At 41.6% G+C, this 23,792-nt stretch overlaps 1 protein-coding gene and 1 long non-coding RNA gene across 2 annotated transcripts in view; one reads left to right on the top strand and one right to left on the bottom strand.

The window, feature by feature from the left end:
• The window catches only part of LOC145451129 (E3 ubiquitin-protein ligase DCST1-like), a 58,702-nt gene that overhangs the window by 15,377 nt on the left and 19,533 nt on the right, over window positions 1-23,792 (top strand). The gene's annotated exons all lie outside the window — the stretch shown is intronic.
• LOC145451151 (uncharacterized) lies at window positions 21,091-23,072 on the bottom strand. Its single transcript, XR_013918697.1, has 2 exons — window positions 22,069-23,072; window positions 21,091-21,464 (listed from the first exon to the last, which is right to left on the bottom strand). It is a non-coding gene; the product is annotated as an uncharacterized LOC145451151 (long non-coding RNA).

Here is a 23,792-nt window from a genome sequence, read left to right as displayed (position 1 = left end):
CACCGCTTTCAGGTGGTTCAGACCTTTGTCGGCTTTTAGAAGTCAAGCCATGATACACCTGATCGATACGTTCAAATATTAGCGGAAATCAATTACGCATGTTGAAGTCTGTTCCCAATTCCCAGCGATTCGATGTTATTCAGTTTCGCGATGTTGCTTTTTAATTAATATGACATAAAACAATCACTAATCAGCTGGAACTCGACCGCTTTGTCTCCAAACCAGCGAGAGATAGGAACCAAAGCATGCCAGGCCCGAGACGCGATAGTTCTAGGCCAGCAATGATATCTTTCGCACCGGGCCTTGTATGTTTAGGGTATTCACGGTGTTTGTCGACTACAACGGTCATTTACACCAGACCGATTTTCTGTATTTTTTATTCCATATGTGTACGTCCCACTTCTAGGCTCTTTGTAAGACACCGCTTTTACGCGGTTGAGGTGGCGAGGAGGAGCCCAGATAAACCTTCAAGCTTCAACACTTAGATAGGAATTCTGAAGTGGACCTCGGTCGAGCGAGAACCCGCAACCCATTGGTGTTGCAGCCGTGGATTATACCACTGCGCTATCTCGCCACCTTCGCACCAGGCCTATTGCAGATACTATTGTGTAGGCCAGCGATGATATCATGCACACCAGGCCGAAGCCGCCAATGTAGATGCGATTGCGCGAGCAAGCGATGATATAGTGTGAACTGCGGGCCTATTGCAGATGCGATTGTTCAAGCCAGCGACGATTGCCACGCGTACGGCAATGAATTACCTAATTTCGCGACCATCTCAGCGGGAGACATCACAGACTCTTCCTGCAAATTAACAACATGCTTCTCGCAAATCGGCGGCGTGGAACACAGACAGCACAATGATTGAATTGCAACTGAATATTTGAGTTAACAGTTGGAACGGTCATTTCAAAATGACGGGGTTTCGCCAGGCACACGCGCATATCGAAATCGTTTTCTTTCTCCACCTGTATTTTACTAGAGTCGCCATGCTTGCTAATTCAACACAGAAAACCTCTTAAATCAAGCATCGTGTTATTTGTGCAAATACATTACAAAGTGGCGATTTTTCAAAAAATGGCAGTGGATAAAGCAAAAAAAAGCATCGCCAACTGGAAAAAAGTCACAGTTGAACTAACAAGTAAAAAATAGCTTTGAGCCGCAACATAAAAAGGCAACAGTTACAGAAAATGCACAGAGCAGAACACTTCAAATAGAAACAACCATCCCACTGCACGAAACATCACAAATTCAGTCTGGCCAAACAAAATGCCTTTTACTCATGATACTGGGCAAAACACGGACTTGGACGTTCGTCATTCAGGCACAGATATACATTACATCCGGTGCAAGATACGTTTGACTGGTGGACGGTCAGGACGGTGCCATCTTTCTCATAGGCATCTTCTGCCCTTTCAGTGCAATACATACAATTTCCCATTTTTTCCTTGCGAGTCGGGAAATGCCTTTCACTGGAGTCAAACCGTGTGCCCAGCGTCCGGTGCGTTCCGACTAAGCTGATCGCAAGTTTTTGGCGAAAGTCTCCCGGGTAAACCTCTTCCCCTTTAAGGTGCTCATACACAATCTGAGCGTTATGAATGCACACTTCCAGGAGGTAGCCGAACACTTTTCGATATAAGACGGGGGAAGTCCTTGCAGAATTGAAATATTTCCTTATATCCGAAGTGAAATTAACATGATTCATGTACCGGTTAAAGTCCTTTATCACTGGAGGATCCGCTTTTCCTTCGGTGCTCGTGGCAGTTTCAGTCCCGGAAGACTGTTTCGCCGCTGGCATATGGATTGTAGACAGAAAGCATATGGGCTCACCATCATGCCACGGAAAACAGACAATTCCTTCTTCGGACATGAGACAGTGTTCATCGCTGGTCTTGTTTACTGAAGCTTTAATCGTTTGGAATTCTTTCGGGAAACACTTGTCATATTTTCTCATATGTCCACACGCATAGGTTCCGTTTCTCTGCAATTCTTCCAACAACGATGGACTGGTGTAGAAGTAGTCCATGTAGAGATGCCTCCCCTCGTTGAGAAAAGGCTTCATTAGATGCAAGACAATTGCACCAGGCAGACCATACTCTTTGTCACAGTCTATATCTATCGGATCGTTTCCAATGTATAATTGAAAATTCGATACATACGATGTCGAAGACTCGGCAAGGACCCAGACCTTAATTCCAAAGCTAGGTTCTGTCGCAGTAGATGATACAAAGTGCCTACCGCGTGTGTGTTTGCGGTGTGTCATCATCGACTCGTCAATTGCCAAGTTTCTTCCAGGACTATATTTACGGACACAATTGCTGCGAATTATTTCCGAAATCTTCCGAACTTTACCTAACTTATCAGTTTGGTGTGCCTTGGATGAAGAGCTGTCCTCTTCCTCTTGGTGATTATCTGGCTTCAAGTCGGAAAAATGAAGGTGCTGAAAGATTAGCATAAATCTATCGCAACTCATGATTCTCTTTAGGTTGTCAGGTCTAAACATTGGTTTGGTCCAGAACCGATCAATTGTTGGCAGTCCCATATGAATCAAAATCGCAATGAAGGCTTTCATCTCTGGCACTGTTATGTCACTCCATGAAGACATAGATTCCTGCTCGGTCTGGCTATTTTCTGGCTTCTTCCGATTTTTTTCGTCGTGGTGATACTTTTTGTTTGTCATTTCAACCATCAGCTTAATAGCTTCTTCGGAAAAAAAACTCAAGAAAGCATCCAAGTTCTGACAGATTTTTACCCAACATCCTGTTCTTTACGGCAGGTGTGCCAGTGAATTTCATTAATTTTTTTTTGGAACATCGGATGGCTTCGTCCACACAACAGTCTGCGACTCTTCAGGCTTAGAAGTACCTGAATATAAATTTATAGATCTAATGATATTTTACTGACAGCTTCCACAACCCAGTGGCAACACCTCTGGTCTCGTAAACCAGAGGTGTTAGACTACATTATTTGTACTGGTGGTCTCCCAACTACTCAGCTGCTGACGAGCGGTGCCTGTTGGCTACTGGTAAATGGGTAAAGTTGTGGCAGGATGAGAATCAGCTAAGCCATTGTGAGGCGCACTAAGCAGTGCCGAGCACTGATCCGGTACCCTCTGCTCTCTCTCTCTCTCTCTCTGTGATACCTTTTACTACCAAATCATCATAATATACTAACCTTCGGTAGTCTCAGGAATACTATCTATAGAAGGTTCGTCGTCTTCAGATGCAAAGAATTCCAAAGCATCAGAATCGAATGCGAATAATGAATCATCCGAGGAAAAATCCTCATCATCAGATTCACCAAACTCCTCTCGGTAACGAAGCGTCTCTGAAAATTAGTGCACGGCTTCAATGGCCTCTGTAGCGAAAGTAGGCGAATTTGAAAGAGAAAAGTGCTAGCCGTCGGCGATTAAGAAAAACATATTTAATTAGGATAACATTATTTGGGTTAAATTTGCGATGCGGGTAATATTATGAACATCACCTATGTGTTTGAAGTTGTGGTGGTCACTCAGGATTACCCGGCGTCTATGAATTACCCATATGGTCAGGGGCGTAGACAGCCGAAAAATAAGGAAGGGATTTTAAAATATAAGGGCGGGGTTCCGATGATTTGTGAATTTACTAATATAGCGTCAATTCATTAGGGTTAAGTAAATGACGATCATACATTATACAATCTCCTCGTGTTCGCGATTATACGCGTTTGATAAGCTTGTCGACGAGTCCGGAAGTGCTGTTAATTAGCGACTCCCTGATCTGTCGTCAGCAATTAAATACCTGCGCTTATCACAGCGTCGAACAATTAAATACGCGCGCTCATCAACGCGTCGAACAATTAAATACGCGCGCTCATCAACACGTATTACGCAGCCTCGTTGACTATTTGCGCTAGTCGAAATGTCCGAGTTTTTAGGGAATAAGTGCCATAATGACGCCGATTTCAGGTGCTTCAAACCTGTCCTCTTTTATAACTCAAGTTGATACACACATTCCGGTGGTTATGTTCAAGTATTAGCGGAAATATATTACGCACGCGTCGCACATGTTTGCGCAAATGCGCACATTCGATGTCTTTCAGTTTCGCGATGTCACTCTTTAATCACAATCGCTAATCAGCATACAATCAACGGCATGGTCTCCAAGCCATCAAGAGATAGGAGCCAAACCATGCTAGGCCCGAGACGGGATAGTTAGGCTAGGGCTAGCGATGATCTATTGATATATCTTTCGTATCAGGCTTATTGTAGTAACGTGACTGACGGTCTGTCTAATATACGAGACGTGAGTTCTCAAGCAGCCATGTATTCAGTGACGACCAAGCACCGAAGCACCTGCGATGTCGTCACACCCTAGTGGCGCCATAGAGCTACCACTACATCTCCCTTCTCGGGACAAGCACAAATGCTTATAAGCAGCACAAACATATACAACGCAAGCACAGAATGAAGACAATAAACAATCCGAATTGAGGCAGTTAGCGGTACAAAGGTATGAAGCAATTGGCAGGCAAGAGGTGAATGAAGAACACAACATATTTACACACACTACTCCTATAACTACATCAGTACTCCTCGATGTATCTGCGAGGTGCGGTTCTGTTCCGATCCGACCGTCGGACTATCGCCGCCTCATGATGGTCATCACGATCGACACTAGTAGCGCTCGAACTGCTATCTCCTCCCTGATCGGGAAATTTGAAGAATTCAGCTGCCTCACTGGCGGTAATGTCGACGCCTTCTTGCGGGGCATTCTCCGTCTGGTATCTCCGCACCATTCGGCGATTTCTTCTGAAGGTGCCACGCCCAGTTCTGATAACCAAGGATCTGGGTTGAGTGTCAGTGTCAAGTTTTTCCACAACACCTTGCGATTTGCAGTCCGGAATCCAGACGCGATCTCCCACCTTGAACTCATCTCCAGGTACTACTCTGTGTCTTTTGTTGTAATCACGAGTAATTCTGCGTCGGTAATCTGCTTCAGCTTTCTTCACGGCGGTTCGGTCGACAGACTTGGGCAGAAGATCGTCTGGATGACACGGTACTCTTGTTCTTAGTTTGCGGCCCATGCTCAATTCTGCCGGCGAGTAGCCGATAGCCAATGGCGTGTTGCGGTATGTGAGTAGCGCCAGATATTCATCGTCACATTTTCGCAGAAGGTTTTTGATGGTCTGAACGGCACGCTCAGCCTCCGAGTTCCCCTGTGGATATCTAGGTGAGGACATGATATGTTCAATTTTCCAGCTTTCGCAAAATGACGCAAAGTCGCGGGAAGAGAACATAGGTGCTCCATCGGTGACCAAAGTCTCGCAGATGCCATGCCTACTGAAAATCTTCTTGAATTTCAGAATCGTCTCTGCTGCGTTCACTGTTTTGGAGACTATGCAAATCTCAATATCCCTGGAGTAGTAGTCAACGGCTAGCAGGTACATGGAATTCTGGTATTGAAAGAAGTCGGCACCAACACGGGACCAGGGTCTCTCTGGGAAGGATGCTGACAGCATCGGTTCAACCTTTTCTCGCTGATGCTCCGTGCACTTTTCGCAATTTCTGACGGTTTCTTCAATGTCCTTAGAAATTCCAGGCCACCAGCATGACTGTGATGCATTGAGTCGGGATTTTGTCACCCCTTGGTGAGCATCATGAAGGTATCTTAAAACGTCTTGTCTCAGCGTACAGGGGATCACCAAGCGATTCCCTTTAAGCAGGAGTCCTTCATAAGTAGATAAACAGGCTCTATCGTTCCAGTATGGCCTAAGTGGGCCATGCAGCGTGACAGCGTCTCTTTGCATTTCAGCCACCCTGAGGATACATATTGCATCACTGTGCGCAATACGTCATCTTTCTGGAGCTCTGAGCGAATTTCATCCAACCGTCTTCACCAACCGTATCGTCTTCACCAACCGTATCGGATTCCACGGAGCGTATATTTGTCCGAGCAGAAGCACGGCAGACAGTTTCGAAATGTCCTGTTTTCTCACACACCGAGCAATTGTAATCGGCAGCAGGACAGAAAAATCTACCAAACTGGTGCTTCTTACCACAGTATTTGCATTTTATCAGCGACGTCTTGGCATCCTTTCCATCCTTCTGTCGAGCAGTAGATCCTGTTTGACGTATTCGCGTTTATCGATGATCGATTCAACTTTGCTCAGTGTCAAGGTTTTCGGATCCTCGGCGAAGAGTTCTGACAAGGTACCGGTGTCCGTACAACACAGAAGGAGTTTATCCATAATAACTTCCTCAAGACACCTCTGCGGATGATAGCAGCACTTGGCTGCAGCTTCGCGAACACGGAGTGACCATTGCAAAAAAGACTCGTCCTCCTCCCGTTTCAAGAATAGCCAAAACTTCCTTCGCATTCTGAAGCGATCATCACGAAGCTCAAAGCACGCATCAAATTTCTCAATGACTAGCTTGTAGTCATTTTTATCCTCAGCAGGAATGTCTTGATCATTTTCTCGTCGAGCAGGAAGCCACGTGAGATTTTTGTAAATTGACTTTCCCTCCGGACCAATAAGACTCAGGAGGTGTCCTACCTTGACGCAGTCATCCTTTTGTGATAATTCTGCAGCACAGAGATACGTTTCAAAGTCTTCCTTCCAATCAACCCACGCTTGAGGCGGGTTGGTTCCAGCCAGTGATAATGGCTTCGGGTGCAGTCCTTGCAAGGCAGTATATCCACTAGCCATAATTCTGAGTAGCTAAGTAATTGCTATCAGCTGCTTTTACACTGTTGCCACCATGTAGTAACGTGACTGACGGTCTGTCTAATATACGAGACGTGAGTTCTCAAGCAGCCATGTATTCAGTGACGACCAAGCACCGAAGCACCTGCGATGTCGTCACACCCTAGTGGCGCCATAGAGCTACCACTACCATAGGCGCCGAACGCTAATTTTCCTTAGGCATGCGAGTTCGATGACGTCACAAAGGAATGACGTCATGATCCGACGGAATTGATAATTAGGGATAATATAGCATCAATTCATGAGGGTTAAGTGCCTGCATAAATGCCGATTATGCAATATCTGCGTGTTAACCAACTCACGCGTATGATAAGCTTGTCAACGAGTCCGGAAGTGCTGTCAATTAGCGAGTCCCTGATCGCTAGCGAACAATTAAATACGCCGCTTATCAACGCGTTTCACGTAACCTCGGCGACGATTAGCGCAAGGCAAAATGTCAGAGTTGTTATGGAATCTGTTCTATAATGGCGCCGATTTCAGGTTATTCAAACCTTTCCCGTCTTTTACAACTCAAGCCTTGACAGTTGACACACATCTTCTGATGGTTATGTTTAGGTATTAGCGGGATTCACTTACGCATGCACGGCGCACTCACAATCGCACATGTCTGCGGACATTCGATGTCATTCAGGTTAGCGATGTCGCTCTTTAATTACAATCGCTAACCAACAAACACCTAACGGCATTGTCACCAAGCCATCGAAAGATTGGAGCTAGCGCATGCTAGGCTCGAGAGATGGGAGCCAACGCATGCTCGGCTCTAGACGCGATAGTTAGCCAGCGATGATATCTTTCGTACCAGGCCTGTTGCAGATGCGATTGTGTAGGCAAGCGATAATATCGTGTGCGCCAATGCAGATGCGAATGTGCAGGCAGCGATGGCACCGGGCCTACTGCTGATGTGATTGTTCATCATGCTCAAGCGAGTGAAACTAGGCTTGTAGGAGACGCGATAAAGCAGGCAAGCGTCCCAAGCGATGATTGCCGAACGCACGGCAATCAATGACACAATTTCGCGATCATCTCAGCGGGAGATCGTGTCGCGTTACATTGTGCACAGACATATCTCGTTAATTGGCAACGCGCTTGTAGCTAATTGGCCGCGCGCAATGGGTTACCTCGCTCACATAAGCGGTAGCAGGTAATGTCGTAAACGGAAATACATTGCGATTCGTTCTAAATAACACAATCGGGGATTATGCCGATTCATGCCGAACCGAATTCTAGGCATGCCGCATGCCTAAAAAAATGTCTAGGCATGCCTGGCATGCCTTGCATGCCCAGGTTCGGCGCCTATGACCACTACACTTATTGCAGATGCGATTGTGTAGGAAGGCCAACCAATGCGTCAAACAATTAAATACGCGCGCTTAGCAATGCGTCTTACATAGCCTCTGCGACGATTTGAGCAAGTCAAAATGTACCAGTTTTTATCGAATACGGGCTATAATGACGCCAATTTCAGGTGGTTCAAACCTTACCTCTTTTTAGCCTTGACACACAGCTTTTGATGGCTATGTTCAAGTATTAGCGGAAATCAATTACGCATGTACGAGTACGTACGGACGCGTCGCATATGTTTGCGCACATTCGATGTAATTCAGTTTCGAGACAGAGATGGAAGTCGGGCCGGGCTTTTCGGGTTCGGGCCGGGTTCGGGCCCAAAGTTATAAAAATTATCGGGATTGAATCGGGCCGAATAGTCACTACGAAAAGCATTGACTTCATATACAAATTTGATTTGCAATTTTGTTCGAATGTGGCACAACTACATATAAGATACACCAATACCTTATCACGTATAAGTATGGCAATATCTGTGAATAAATTTTATACGAAGTACGAACCCAGATAAACTTCATTATAAGACGGCCCGAAGACTATGATTGAATAATGAAACAATGTCAGCTAAATAGTAAACAAGTGTCCCAAATACGCCAGACATTGATCATTGTTCATGCAATCAGGCCACATTGTGACGAAAACATGACTTACGGATGGATGGATTACCATGCTGGAGCCTGGATTACTACCAATTTAGTTTTAATTTCGATGAGGCATGCTGATTGCTGAACTGAACAGCTAGAAGCAGGTGATGACACGACGGCTTCCGTTGTGGCACAGCAGAATTGATCGATAGATGTGTTACGGCGGTGTTAATATTTATTAAAGAAAGCTTTTAGATGCGCCATAGTGATTTTGTCGTCCATGGTGAATTGCTTTAGGTCTATACCGAAACTAACTTATATTGTATTAGGCTATGTGACAGCGGTAGTATTGTTATATAGCAGTGTTGGGATCAAGTCACTACCTTCGAGTCACGAGTCATTTCGAGTCATTGCGCATTTTGACTCGAGTCAAGTCAAGTCAATCGATTTTCAAAGCTGACTCGAGTCAAGTCAAGTCACTCGATTTTTGGAGGTGACTCGAGTCAAGTCGAGTCAAGTCAAGTCAAGTCACGAGTCAAGTCACAATTCAAGTCAAGTTGCCATTTCGAAGTATGAGGCATGATTGCATCATTGCATTTTGCTAGCTGTCTGAAATACATATTGAGTGGTCCCTGATTCTGAACCGCTAAACGGATATAGAGTTGAATATACACGCAAGAAGGCGCTGTATCGCTCACATATACGTAGAACTGGTAAACTACGTTGATAGTCACCAGCCAAAATAGAGAATAGAGAATTGATTGAGAACGAATTGATAAGATGCAATACATTACCCATTTACAAATTGAGAGACGAACCCGACTGTATCCAGTAACTGTTGAGGCTATTGAAATAATCAATTCTTCGTATACCGTGTGAATGCAACGCCCTTTGTATGGATGACAGTTGACTTGTATTTTGAACACACTATTTTTTCTGATCTTGGCCAATTTCATTCCTTTATTTCTTTAATTTAGTTTAATATTGAACCATTTAATACAGTTCACATAATTTGCAAAAAGGATGGTGGAACTAAGGGGCTGTTTGCAGCGTATTCTCATTCAGATATATTAAGTTCTCTTGCCATATGCAAGATTGCTATCGAAAGAAAACAAAGTGAGAGCATTGAAAGCGTTGAAAAGCTCGAAATTTGAATCGTATATCAGCTTATTTGCTCGCAACAGTTGAAAATTGCTATTTGAACTTGGTTTCGGGCCGAAACGGGCTCAAAACTCGACCGTCGGGTTCGGGCCGGGTTCGGGCTGAACTTGTCGGGTTCGGGCCGGGTTCGGGTCCGGCTCACCCGGCCCGCTTCCATCTCTGTTTCGAGATGTCACTCTTTACTCACAATCGCTAATCAGCATATACTTATCGACCATTTTATCCGAGCCATTGGGAAATAGGAGCCAAAGCATGGTAGGCCCGAGACGCGGTAGTTAGGCTAGCGTTATCTTTCGTATACTAGGCCGCTTGCAGATGCGATTGTGTAGGTCAGCGATGATATAGTGCACACCGGGCCTATTGCAGATGAGATTATTCAAGCCAGCGGAACTAAGGCTTGTCGCAGACGCGATTAATCAGGACTGCAACTATTGCCGAGCACGTGACCCAATTTCGCAATCATCTCAGTGGATGTTCGTGTCGCATTACATTGTGCACTTGTGCAGTGCATCGCGCACGGACGAATCTCTCTAATTGGCAACACGCCTTTCGTTAATTGATAATACGACTTATTGAATTGCAACCGACCATTAGCGTCAGAACGGGTCATTTCAAAAGAATGGGGATTCGCGTTCAAGAAGGTGGTTTCACGCTTCTAGGAGGGGGTACCGACCCCCGAAACCCCCCTGGCTACGCGCCTGCATATGGTCCTCAAGGGCCATACACCCCGAACGTCACATGTTCACACCTCAATTCATGACAAAGTGAATGTGCCCGCAAAATTTGTTGCCGGGACCATTCCTCAAATATTTCCAAACCAAAATTAGATTACTTAATCTTACTTCGTGTAATCACCGTCTTAAAATCCCAATCGGACGAATAACGATCCTCGTCTTCTGAAAAGTATGTGCTCAACAGCTTATCCACATCTACAAATTGATCCTGCGCCATTTCCAATCCGCGATGCACAGCGTCACGTTCACCTAGTTGGGTGTAACTGAAAACCAGGTAGCTAGAATATGAAAATAAGAGGCCCAACTTCGGGTGCCATGGTGCATAGGTTAGTAATCCACACTATGACCCCTGAGATTTGAATAATTACATGATTGACAGAGATACGACCGGAATTAGGGTGTTCTAATACAAATTCACGATGTACTTCAATATCGAAGTCTAAATTATGTTCTAGTCTATAATCAAAATAGTTCTGACATCAATTCTCTAAAAACCAACATGAGGTCCAGTACCTGTGCCAGTCCGGAACGGTATAGCCTAACATACACATTGAGGCCAACTTAGCAGTACAGCACGATTTCTAAAAATAACTTCTCCGGGCTCAAATCAGGGATCACAAATCTCCTCGTCTACCAGTGGTTCTCTAGCTGGGGGATATTGCCCCTTGGGGTCGATTTTGAGAAACTGGGCCAGAAAAAAACGAAGGTCCGAGCAATAGGGGCAGTATAAAAAGTAACTGAGGTGTTGATTTAGCACGTCCCGTAGCTACCTTAGCATTACACCATTTTCCAGATATGGTCATAACTAGGGCGATTTTTTTTTGACATGTCAAGATTTTGTCAAAATTGTAGCGTTAGGTCAAAATTTGTCAAATTTTTTTGACCTCTGCATTTCGTTTGTATCATAGATTTTGCACTTCTGTAGCAATGTGGCTACTGGCTGGAATTGAACCGAATTTGGTGTATAGGCTTAAATTAGGTAACCTAACAATTTGTAGCCAGTACAATTTGAGAACACCCCTACTTATCATTCGATATTTTAGAGCTTGTAGCCTGCTTTATAGGCCTACCGTTGTAGATTGCCCATTGTCTGCTCGTTGTGAATCAAACGGTGAAATGAAACAAATAGGTTGACATGGTGTTATGGTCAACGACTCAACGTACCGCAATATCCTAACTGAAGTAAGACTGCTTGGGCATTGCATGGTTCTCATATCAAGAAGCGCACAATAAAAAATTGTGATGTAGACAACATTGTCAGAATGAAGCAACACGCTGTTTCACCAGCAGTGTAAGCACAACTTCAGTGTTGTCAGTCAATAACTGCTGCTGTTGAACGTTCTTTCTCCATTCTTGGCAAGCTACAGTATGGACAGACACTTTCTACCGAGAATGTCGGAAAGCATCTTTCGCTGTATTACAGCAAATTTAAATTATTTCTATCATAATATGTGATGTAACTACTGGAATTCTTCATAGGGCCAGATTTCATCGAAATACAAGGTTCTTCATGTAAAAAATTGTCAGTTTTCAAGTCAAAAACGTTTTTTCAGGCCAGACTACTTCGTCAGGACAGACAGTTCCAACCAGAAAGGAAAAAAGTAGTACAATTTCAATATTTTGTGCAAAAACACCTAATTTGAATACGTGAGGCCAAAACCAAGTTTGTTTTAGGTCAAAATCTTCCGTTTTAGGTAAAAAAATCGCCCTAGTGACAACTCATTAACAAAACACTTCAACTTTTTCAGAATACCAGTAGGCCTATTTAAGTATAGGTTTTGCCTACTCCCTGAAGTGGTTTTGGTTTCATAGTACTTCACAATTTACATGATGGTAAAAAAAAAGTATTTTGGGGGTGTTGGCATGACATTTATGATCGAAATTGTCATAACTTGGCGATATAGTGATAGTATTCCGAAACAGACGGAACGGCAAATTCATTTCAAGAAATTTACACGGAACAAATAGGACGTAGAAACAATCAAGCCGAGTCTACCAATACCAGTCCAACACCCACCACGGTATATTCTGGGCATATTACGAGTTATGATGTCCCATATACCAGTGTTCGGTATTGACCTATGAGCTTTGATACTTCCTCGCTCTTTTCATTTTCTTCCTCGTATTCGACCTTGGTTGGGTCTTTCTCTGGGGTTCTTGTACAGACGACTGACACCTACGCCACATATAACTATAAGGTTAACCGGTTTACCCACCCTAGTTATCTGCATCCCAGCCTGGGACTAGTCTATAACAAGTGGATTAACCAATTATCCCCACCTTACAATCGTGAATTTATCTATAAGTTAACCCAGGGGTGGGCAAACTTTTGAGCTCGCGGGCCGCATTCAAATTCTGAATCCATTCGCGGGCCGCACTATATATAAAATTGGGATTATAACCAAAACGAATAGTGGTATTTGATTATATAGTGAGGACATGGAGATAATATATGTGCTCATTTAAAACAAACCATTGCTTTGATGATATTGTACACGCGTCAGAAACATAGTGGCGACTGGCGAGATTTCATAGGCTGGTCGACCTCAATAACCAATTTGTCAAAACTATAGAGATGAAACTCGGTTATCCCGATTCTTAGAACAGGATTGAAATTGAAATCTGTGAGCAGCGATCTATTCATAGATTTACTAATTCCACTTTTGATTCAATTCCAGGACATACAATGCTGACAGCATCACAACCGTGTTAGCTTCAAACACGCTTCTACTATATGTAGATACAATATAAATACCCAAATTCTACGCATACAGAGAACGAATCTACCTAAGACACGCGCTAATCGTTTTTTATAAGCACATCATTGAAATAATTAGAACTGGAGTGTCCAATCTGACATCACACTCGTGAATCGAATTATGTCAATCTCGTTTAGGATTTCTGTGATGTTTAGCAGATGTTTCAAACTGCGTGGGCCTTGAGATCGGGCTGCCGCGCAAGAAATAAAACATAAAAAATAATATAGGAAGTATTTACCTTAGAACAGTGGTTCTTAAACTTCTTAAGACACGACCCCGCCCCTCCTTATGATGGTGAAAGATTTCGCGGCCCCCTTATCGTCATATCACAAAACGCAACCAGGATGCTAGCAAACTTAACGGGTAGTTTGATGGCATGGAAGGTTACCACTGTGGATGATTTGATTTTTGAATATGAAATTGAGACTAAATACAGAGGAAAAATTATGAACTGAAGTTGAATCGCGCGGGGCGCAAAAAAATTTTTCAGTCGAGCTCAGCTTCGTGCCCCCTTCCGATGCTTTCACGCCCCCCTCCCTCCAGTTTGAGAACCACTGCCTTACAATTATTATGGTGAAATACACTAAGAAAAAGTTTATTCACGTCAAGTCCTTGCATTAATTCGATTTTATCAATATTTTCAATAGGTTTCCTCAGACTCTCGCGGGCCGCAGTTTGCCCACCCCTGAGTTAACCAATCAAACCAATTAGATGATAGATAGGCACAGTCAGTAACTAATCCAAACCTGCATGTTGCGAGCGAGATAGTGTAATGGTTATGCGTCCGGCTTCTCGAGCGGTAGGTCATACCAAAGACTCGAAAATTGGTATCCGCAGCGGTTGCCAGTAAACTCGCCCCAAAGTAAATTCGGCCCAGGCAAATTCGGCCATTACATCAGTAAATTCGGCCCACCGAGAATATTGTATTAAAATGTATTACCAACCGTTAACATGAATTAATTACATAATTATACTATTATTAAGTGATTTGGATGTCAGAGTATGCGTAGATCGCGTAATCACGGGAGATAGCGCGGATATTCACGAGGGCCGAATTTACCGACGGCCGAATTCACCAGTCACTTCACTGGTTACTCGGTCAATTCTGCCCTCGGAGAATTTTTTATAAAAATGTATTACCAACTATTAATGTGAATTAATTTCATAATTATATTATTATCATGTGATTTGGAGAACAGGGTATGCGTATAAATATATATATGTATATATATATGCCGATGTTTACGAGGCCGAATTTACCGATAGCCGAATTCAATCGGTATATTCGGCCCTCGGAGAACATTGTGGCCTGTATTCAAGAAACCTTACTGAGTGCTCAAACGCATTTTGCGTCAACATTGCGTAAGAATCGGTATTCAGAAAGCGAAGCGAGAGAACGAGTTTGAGTTCGACTGGAGTCGAACTTGGCGCTCTTTCGAGTTGCACTTTTGTGGTTATGGTATTCAATGACGATCTGAGGTTGGAGTCGATCTCGAAATGCGGCGATTGAGCAAGCGTTTTCCGAGTCAAGCCGTGGGCAAACTCGAGGCCTTACTCATTCCCTTTTTTACAGTTTGGCACTGAATATATTGCGGAAATTGCGCTGTGAGCATGTTTGGTGCCTGAAATGACAATTTCAACTGTAATATATATAGCACCGTTATAAGAAGGAAATCATGTTCTAGCGCCATATGGCTTCATCGTTGGCTGCGTAGGCAATTCCCAAATCGGCGGACATTTTTCAGCAGAAAGGTTTCCGATGGATTCGCAAAATCGGTTAATTCCTCACAACGCTCTGTTTTATCACCTAATATAAAACGTAGCATCAGGATATGTAGAAACGAATAGAGGATGAATGTTACTGAAAAACCACACACAAGCTGTTGTCCACAATGGGTAATTCCAGCCTAAATCCACAAATGCAGATAACCATGTGTTTCAAAATAAGCATTAAATGCAATTCCCAAGCACCGTAGACATATTTCATACTGAACAAAAGTTATTCTTCGGAAATCCATTCAGCGGTTTAGAATTTATGGGGATTTGAAAAAGAGCACTTTTTGTGCCCAGTCAACCGTGAAAAGGTATGATTTTTGGAACATAAACTTCAGAATTTGTATATAAATTAGTCTTGCTCTATGGCTTTAAATAGAGTACATTTTCAGAAAGTACATAGCCTAACACTAATTTTGAATGTTTTTATTACGATAATAACCTAGCCGTTTGGGGTTAAAAGGGGGGCTGAAGGTGAGGCTGAAGTAAAACCAGTCATGCGTGATGAATATTTTCAGGGTGAATTGTGAAAAAAGGTATACTTCAAATTTATTGAGTAAGGTATCATATGAAAGCTAAGAATGAGCACTGTCCAATAAAAGCAATGCCACTAGTGATTTCAAGGATCTAAGCTCCATTATAGCAAGAAAACTATATTCATGTATTTTCCATGTGTCTAAAGGTATTTTAGGTTATATATTTTATACACATTCTTGACAAATATTATTGATTAATGCTTCATTAGGCATATTAAATCGCTTGGGGCAGGGCTTACTTTATATTCCTGCTTTTTATATTTCATATTTTAGTGAGTCGTGCATAGATTATTTAAATACATTACATAATTTCTATGAATGAATCTTCAAACAGTCTGGCGGTATAGCAGCTGTGCATGGTTGAAAAATATAATTTTGATAACTGCACTAGGCACATTTATTATTTGGTTCCATAGGAGTTATTCATTGTAAGTGGCAAAGATTTCTCTTGCAATCTTGAAAGCTCCATGTCACATGTATGATTTGAAAACATGAGATTTGAAGATTCTGACCCGGTATAAGGATGAAATGCTTATATGAACTTTTCAATGAAAACTATATCATTACTTATTTTAAACTTTTGCTGTGTAGGCATTCTGACTAGTAATGTGGATGTGGTAAAGAGGAATGCCAGGGTTACATTTGCAGCAATACTTTATATAGTATAAGCTTGATCAACAGAGACATCAACTACAAAACACTTGTTATCATCACAAAGGTACAAAACTGCAACTGAAATCTTGTGATCTATTCAAATTACAAAAACTATCAGCGTACCTACAGTCCTACAAGTCATAAGCTAAGAATTCGTGTAACAACGGAAGTGCTGTACATGTACAGGGTTGGAATGACTATAGTCACTTGACTTGACTCGAGTCATTTTTTCACGAGCCTTAAATGACCTGACTCAAGCAAATTTGTGCATTGACTCGGCTTGTATTCGAGTCATTCTTCATGAGTCGAGCTAAGTCATATGACTCGAGACTAAGACTGCCAAGAAAGACAATTCATTGTAGTTTTGAAGAATAGTAAATTCACCACATTGTTATTTCGTCTAGCAGTCTTGATACTTGGAAAATAGGGCTAGAAACTGTTAGGACTGAGGAAAATTACGATATTATGAATCCGAGCCATTTTATATCACTTGAGCAGAGTTGGGATAAGTAGGTTGAACCGGAGTTAAATCAAGTCGGACTCAAGTCATCACCCCTCTACGCACTGACTTGAAACTCAGGCTACTTGACTCGGTGGTGAATTGAAAATGACGCGACTGGAGTCAGAACTATAAAAGTGAGAGTGACTAGTGATTTGAAAGCTTGTGACTTGGTTACAACCCTGGTGTTGTACAAGAGATATAGCTGTTCCCCAAAAGAAATTTAATGAGAATCTGTGAATAGGTTTGGGTAAACATGCTCGGTCAGCGTTTTAATAATTCTGTGGAATCGATTTCCAAATTTTGATGTTTTGCAAGTGTTCCCGACTGGCCAGATGAGAGAATGATTGCTCTACCACTATGCTATGTAGTTTACCTATATGAGATTTGACCGATTGTTGAGGCGATATGAACAGTTCTCAGCTTGAGAAAATATTTTTGAGAATATCCCCAAATATTGTGATGACAATGTTACTTCGACTACTAGGTCTTAAACAGTGCCTGGGAATCAGATTGTAGCACGAAGGTTGTCCTTCTACTGATCATTTTACCTTGACTGTCTATGTATATTGGTTACTCGGAGATGTTAGAGTCAAATGTTATGTAAATTATAGAACTAGGCACTCCGTCGGCTGTCTCCGTATTCAGATTTTTGACTGAATAATAGGATGATTAAATGTCTGATATCACTTGTACCAGGGAATGAAATGGATAGTGCTAGGACTGCTAGCTACTATATATAGGCTACTTAATCAAGTAATGGTCGTAAACTCGTAATCTATCAAAAACCGAGCAGCTGTATAAATTATATCACCCAAAATACCTTTAAACACAGAGGAAATGGCATGATCATAGTTTTCAGGCTATAAAACTGCTTAGATCCTTGCGGTATATGACAGTTATGTACCACTCCATCAGTCAATTGCTTTCCTGCATGAGATCTCATCTATATTGAGTGAGAATGCACGTTGCACAGTCATGGATTTGGAATAAACTAGTCTGAACAATTTGCAAAAAAGGAGCGATTAGCACTTGAAAAGCCAGGTAACTAAATACTCGTGTACAAACAATAATGAGAGCTAAATCACTTATGAGCACGATAGGAATGAATGCTAGACATCAACAGCTTTTATACGATACCTCACTTAACAAAATCGAAGTATGCCTTTTTTCACAAATCGGCATGGAAAATTGTGTCACGCATGACTGATTTCATTGAGGTCCCTACCCTCTCGATACATCTGACCCATAACCTTTTGGTAAATCCAGCAAATTCTCGTTCATATTCAAAGTTCGCTTAACTGCAGTCATAAAAACATTGATTCACCCAGGAAAACTCCATCCCAGCCCATTTTATGACGATTACAAAATAAGGTCTTAGGAAAAGACATTTTGACATGGTTCAATGAACTCAAAAAGTGCTGTTTTTCAAACTGCGATAAAATTCAAACGACTTATCCGATTTTGATAAAATTAGGTTTCTTTTGATCAGGCTATGATTGTCTCCGTTTGAGTGCAATCTGACTGAAATTGAAGACCATAGGGTTATCTTTGGTAAAAAATTTAGTTGATTTGGGATGGACTGACCCGATAGCAATCATCCAATCCTAACAAGAGCCGAATCCTCGGCGATGCGGACGAATGCAATACACGATTGTAGATGACCTGGCGCTTTATGAATGTACGCAATGTTGATTATCGCAATAGAGTTGATAAAATCGTCCGTCCCTGTGTATGGCGGAAATATCAACAACGTGGTACCAATACCCATCATCAGTAATCCAATAAATAGCTTGTGCTTATGCCGGAAGACTTCAGGATGAAGTCTGGTGTTTCATTATTTGAAAATATTTGCTTTGGCTACTACAGTATGTCAAATAGTCATGTTATTGAGCGGTGTTATTTCGTCTATACATCTATAGCGTATAATTCTAATATAACGTGTTGACGTAATTGAAGGAAATACTAGGCAACCAACATCACATCCAAACCCGCGGATTGCCAGATCGAGCAATTAACAATACCGCAGACATCTGCAAGCAGTCATCAAGCTGTCAAATCTATCGAGTAAAGACTAGAAACCGAGCAACGCTCGAAATCCTATCCGAATACCAAATGCTCTCTCGAATCGAGCTGGACTCAGCCTTTGCTCCATCGTGCACGACTTGAGTTTGAGATAGAGACGTGTCTCTGAATACGGGCCTGTGTGAAATTGTATTATGAACTAATAATTAGGGCTGGGCACAATGATTCGAGTACTCGAATCGGAATCGAGTATTAATTTTAATGATTCGAGTCGAGTAGTAAAAGAGGATTTTTTCGAGTACTGAAATTATACGCTCCTCGCAACTGAAAGGTAATTTACTACCGAGAATTATAGTTTGGGCACTATTTTCCACTGAGGAAGGCTTGAAACCTGGATTGGCCGTGTCGCAGCATACGAGACATAGTACAAAGCTACGAACGTTACTGGAAATAACACATTTTCGAAGTCATGATCATCCCACAACATTGCCAAGAAGTACAATGACATCGGTATGGTCGAAAAAATACACAAGCGTCGTTAATGTGACGGATAACAAGCATTATATTGGTTGTAGTGGCATAAAAGGTACATATTTGAACGTTGACACAGTACATTCTGTTGTGACGTCATAATGAGTGATACTCGAATACTCGACTCGACTCAAAGCGTAATACGTGATTCAGAATCGAATCACTCAGGTACTCGATTTTGCCCAGCCCTACTAATAATGTGTATTATATTACATAATTATAATATTATCAAATGATTTGGAGGTTAGGGGTTAGGTTTAGGGTTAGGATTTGTGTTAGGGTTAGGATTAGAATTAGGGTTAGGTTAGGATTAGGGTTAGGTTAGAATTAGGGTTCAGGTTAGATAATGGTATTGTAACTGTTATTGTTACTCTGCTGGCCCTGGCCGAATTCACCGAGGGCCGAATTCGACGGGCCGAATTTACCTTGGGCCGAGTTTACTGGCAACCATCCGCAGCTAGATCCTGTTAGGCGCTCAGCAATCATGGCTACTCATACCTCTGGACAAAGTTTGGAAGAGTTCTGGTGAGAAAGAATGATGATGCATCGATTCTTCAAGTATGCAATGAAAGTGACTTACAGAAGATCAAGTGACTTCAGTACAGATGTCCATTTTATCAAGAAATAACTCTCAAAGATGTCCTCTACATCATCACGACATGATACGGTAATTGCTACTCCTCATGATAATCAAATGTTAGACATTTCCAAATTTAACTTCAGCAATGTATTTGAGTGTTACTCCTCGGACATTGATGACATTGCACATAAACTGGATGACATAGGGCACCGTGAAAAAGTTACTCTAATGCACCTCAATCTTAGATCTCTAGCTAGTCATATTGATGACCTTAGCGACATGATTTATAGCCTGCATAATGCACCATCTATTATAGGAATATCCGAAACTAAGTTACCCAATACAGATGCTCCTGATCTTAATCTTGATGGTTTTGATTTCTATCATTCACCATCCCCCACAAATGCTGGTGGTGTCGGCCTCTACATAAAATCGACTTATCCAGTTTCGCTGACAGATACTTATGACCTAGATGTTCATGGTGTAGAGCAAATATGGGCCAAAATAGCTCATCCTATCGGCAATTCGCCCTCTTTCATAGTTGGTGTTATCTATAGACATCCAAGTCACTCCTTCTCAGATTTCTCTGCGGAACTGGGCCGCACATTGTCATTACTAAATTCTCAAATGAAAACTTTTTTCATCCTCGGAGACTTGAATATCAACTTACTATCTACTACAACGGGAACTCTTGACCATTTGAATATTTTGAACTCTCACGGTACGGCTCCTCTTATCACTTTACCGACTCGAGTAACTCATCACTCTGCAACACTACTTGATCACATATACACCAACCTAACTGCGTGCCCTATTCATCCTTTGGTTATCCGGAATGATCTTACAGACCATTATCCAGTTTTGGCCGATGTTGTTACCAAATCTACACCATTTAAAAGTAGTTATGTTTATAAAAGACTACCTACAATGGAGTCCAAGACTTCATTATTAGTTGAATCATTCGACTATTTTCCTGGTAATGATCTACAGCCGCTCACCAAAGAAAATCTTGATGCTCAGTTTGAGAGCTTTCTATCTCAGATCACTGACCTAATCAACAAACACATTCCTATCCAGCGCCTTACACGTAGACAACGCAAGTTACATCTCAAACCCTGGATCACTCCAGGTATTCTGCGCTCCATTAAGAAAAGGAATAAACTTCATCGTATATGGATCACAAATGGTATTGAATTAGACCGAATCAAGTATAAAACATATGCAAATAAATTAAACCAGATCAAATTCAAGGCAAAAAAATCATACTTTCACAAATATTTCAATCAACATAGCTCAAATCAAAAACAGATGTGGCGTGGGATAAAGAATCTCATCAATCCTGGCTCACATAAATCAACCAAACCATCCCAAATTATCGATGAAAATGGGCTGGTGATATCTGATCCTGCATCTATAGCATGCACTTTCAACAAATATTTTACATCAATTGGTCCAAATCTTGCTTTGAAGTGTAAAAATTCGCACAACAGATGCATCTTGCCTCCATTCCAGAGCAATGCTAACAGCATGTTCATGGTGCCTGCCAATGAACCAGAAATACATGATATAATTAGAAATATGAAGGGTGGGAAGGCAGAGGGTTACGATAAGTTACCAGTTGAGCTGCTCAAAGTAATAACACCAGCTATCACACCATACATCTGCCACTTCTTCAATCAGTGTGTAGAAAATGGAATTTTCCCTAACTCACTTAAAATTGCAAGGGTGGTTCCAGTTTATAAAAAAGGGGACAAAAGTGATATGTCTAACTATAGGCCTATATCCATCTTATCTTGCATGGCTATAGTGTTTGAGAAGCTCATCCATACACGTCTATATAAGTACTTTGAACCTCTACTGTACCCTAACCAATTTGGCTTTCGTACCAACTGCAATACTAACCAAGCAGTACTCAACCTTCTTCTTCAATATTATTCAACAATATCTAAAAATGAAATTGGCTGTAGTATTTTTCTGGACCTTCAAAAAGCTTTTGACACAGTAAACCACAGCTTTTTACTCGATAAACTATTTCGATATGGGGTGAGAGGCTCTCAGCACAATCTAATAAAATCTTATCTATCAAACCGCATGCAATATGTTGATGATCTATCTTCTGTCAAGTCTGCTTCATCGTTAGTTACCTGTGGCATCCCACAAGGATCGGTCCTTGGACCGTTACTGTTCAATATATACTTGAACGACTTGATCGCATGCTCTCCTTTTCACACGACACTTTTTGCGGATGACACATGCTTGTATGTCTCGGCTTCCTCTCTTCCAATCTTGCAAGAATTAGTTCACACTCAAATGCATCGAATAAGTTCCTGGATGAATGCGAACAAGCTACTCATAAATCCGTCTAAAACACAAATTCTAATCATTAACCAAAAGCCTAGTCCCGTTACATTCTTCTCTCCATTTTTGAATCTGAATAATACAAATGTGAACCCCATCTCCTGTGTGAAGTACCTTGGAATTCACATTGACGATAATTTATCATGGAAATCCCATATCGATAAAATTACTACGAAACTTTCCAGGGTTGTAGGGATTTTTTCTCGTCTAAGACACAGTCTCCCAAGACCTGTGCTTAGAAATTTATATTTCTCACTCTTTCATAGTCAGCTCAGTTATGGCATAGTCTTCTGGGGACTTAGCTGCAAAACGTACTATTCGAAAATCGAAGTACTTCAAAATTTGGCAATTAAATACATCAGTGGTATGAAAGAACGGGAACGACTCTCCCCCAAATATAAATCCCTGAACATTTTGAAAGTAAAGGACCTCTGCACTCTGGAGGTTGCTAAATTGATGTATAAGTATGATCGAGGTGATCTCCCAAGTTTGTTTAGTGATATGTTCACGCCATCTAGTGTCGTACATACACACCGTACTCGGTCTTCGACTTCAAAAAAATTATTTGTATCTCGTGTGACGAATAGTAAGTGCCGCAGATCAATCATATATCATGGACCAAAAATATGGAATGACATTCCTTTAGCCATGAGGGAAATGTCTTTTTCAGCCTTTTGTCGCGAATTTAAATCTCATTTACTCTTGTCATATTGAAGTTAGTTAGATTTGCATTGTAATTGCCGTATATTGGATTAGATAATCTTATGTTGCCAAATTGTTTCTTTTTCATAATTTGAACCGACAACTCCGTACATTTATCCATCTTCTATTTATTTTTTGTTTTCATTGCATTTCATTCTTTAGTTTACTTCTTTATTATTGTTGCCTGTTACTCTGTTGTTGTTCCAACTTACCACTGTTCTACCTGTTTTTAATTTATTCTTGACGCGAGACTCTATTAAAAGACGATTTTTGTACTCCATCGCTGCAGCTGACTAGATGGTCCCTAAGGAACCGTATCGCTGCAACATGTATTTTGTTTTTGAACGTAATTTTTTGCTCAATAAAAACTGTCTCTCTCTATCACAAGAATGCGGCCCGCCGCTTCATAATGAGTTTCAATCTGCAGTGCAGCACTGCATAAAAAAAATGCGGCATTGTTACGATATAATAGTAGCCTACATCGTATTAGTCTATTGTTACGCCATAAAACGAAGGTTGTTGAAGTAGGAGATGGAGATAGACTAGACTGGATCAGTGCTTATCAGAGATGAGCGGATTTGAAATTTCTATGTCCTAATCCAATCCAAATCCGAACCTTCAAATCCAAATCCAAATCCATAACTTTTTCATATTCAAGTCCATGTCCAATCCTAATCCGACTCCAACTGGAAATTCAGAAAAAATACTAATTTATGCAATGGAGGGATTCGAAAATTTTCTTTCGCAACCAACGATTCACTTGATTTAAGATAACTTAGTAACCATAAGTACATTAATAACTGATCTG

The sequence above is a fragment of the Botryllus schlosseri genome, chromosome 11, assembly GCF_051294905.1.
Source record: "Botryllus schlosseri isolate E-star chromosome 11, Bs_hap1, whole genome shotgun sequence".
NCBI classification, from domain to species: Eukaryota; Metazoa; Chordata; class Ascidiacea; order Stolidobranchia; family Styelidae; genus Botryllus; species Botryllus schlosseri.
Note: the sequence above shows the minus strand (reverse complement) of the source record. Positions and strands in the feature narration are given on the sequence as shown.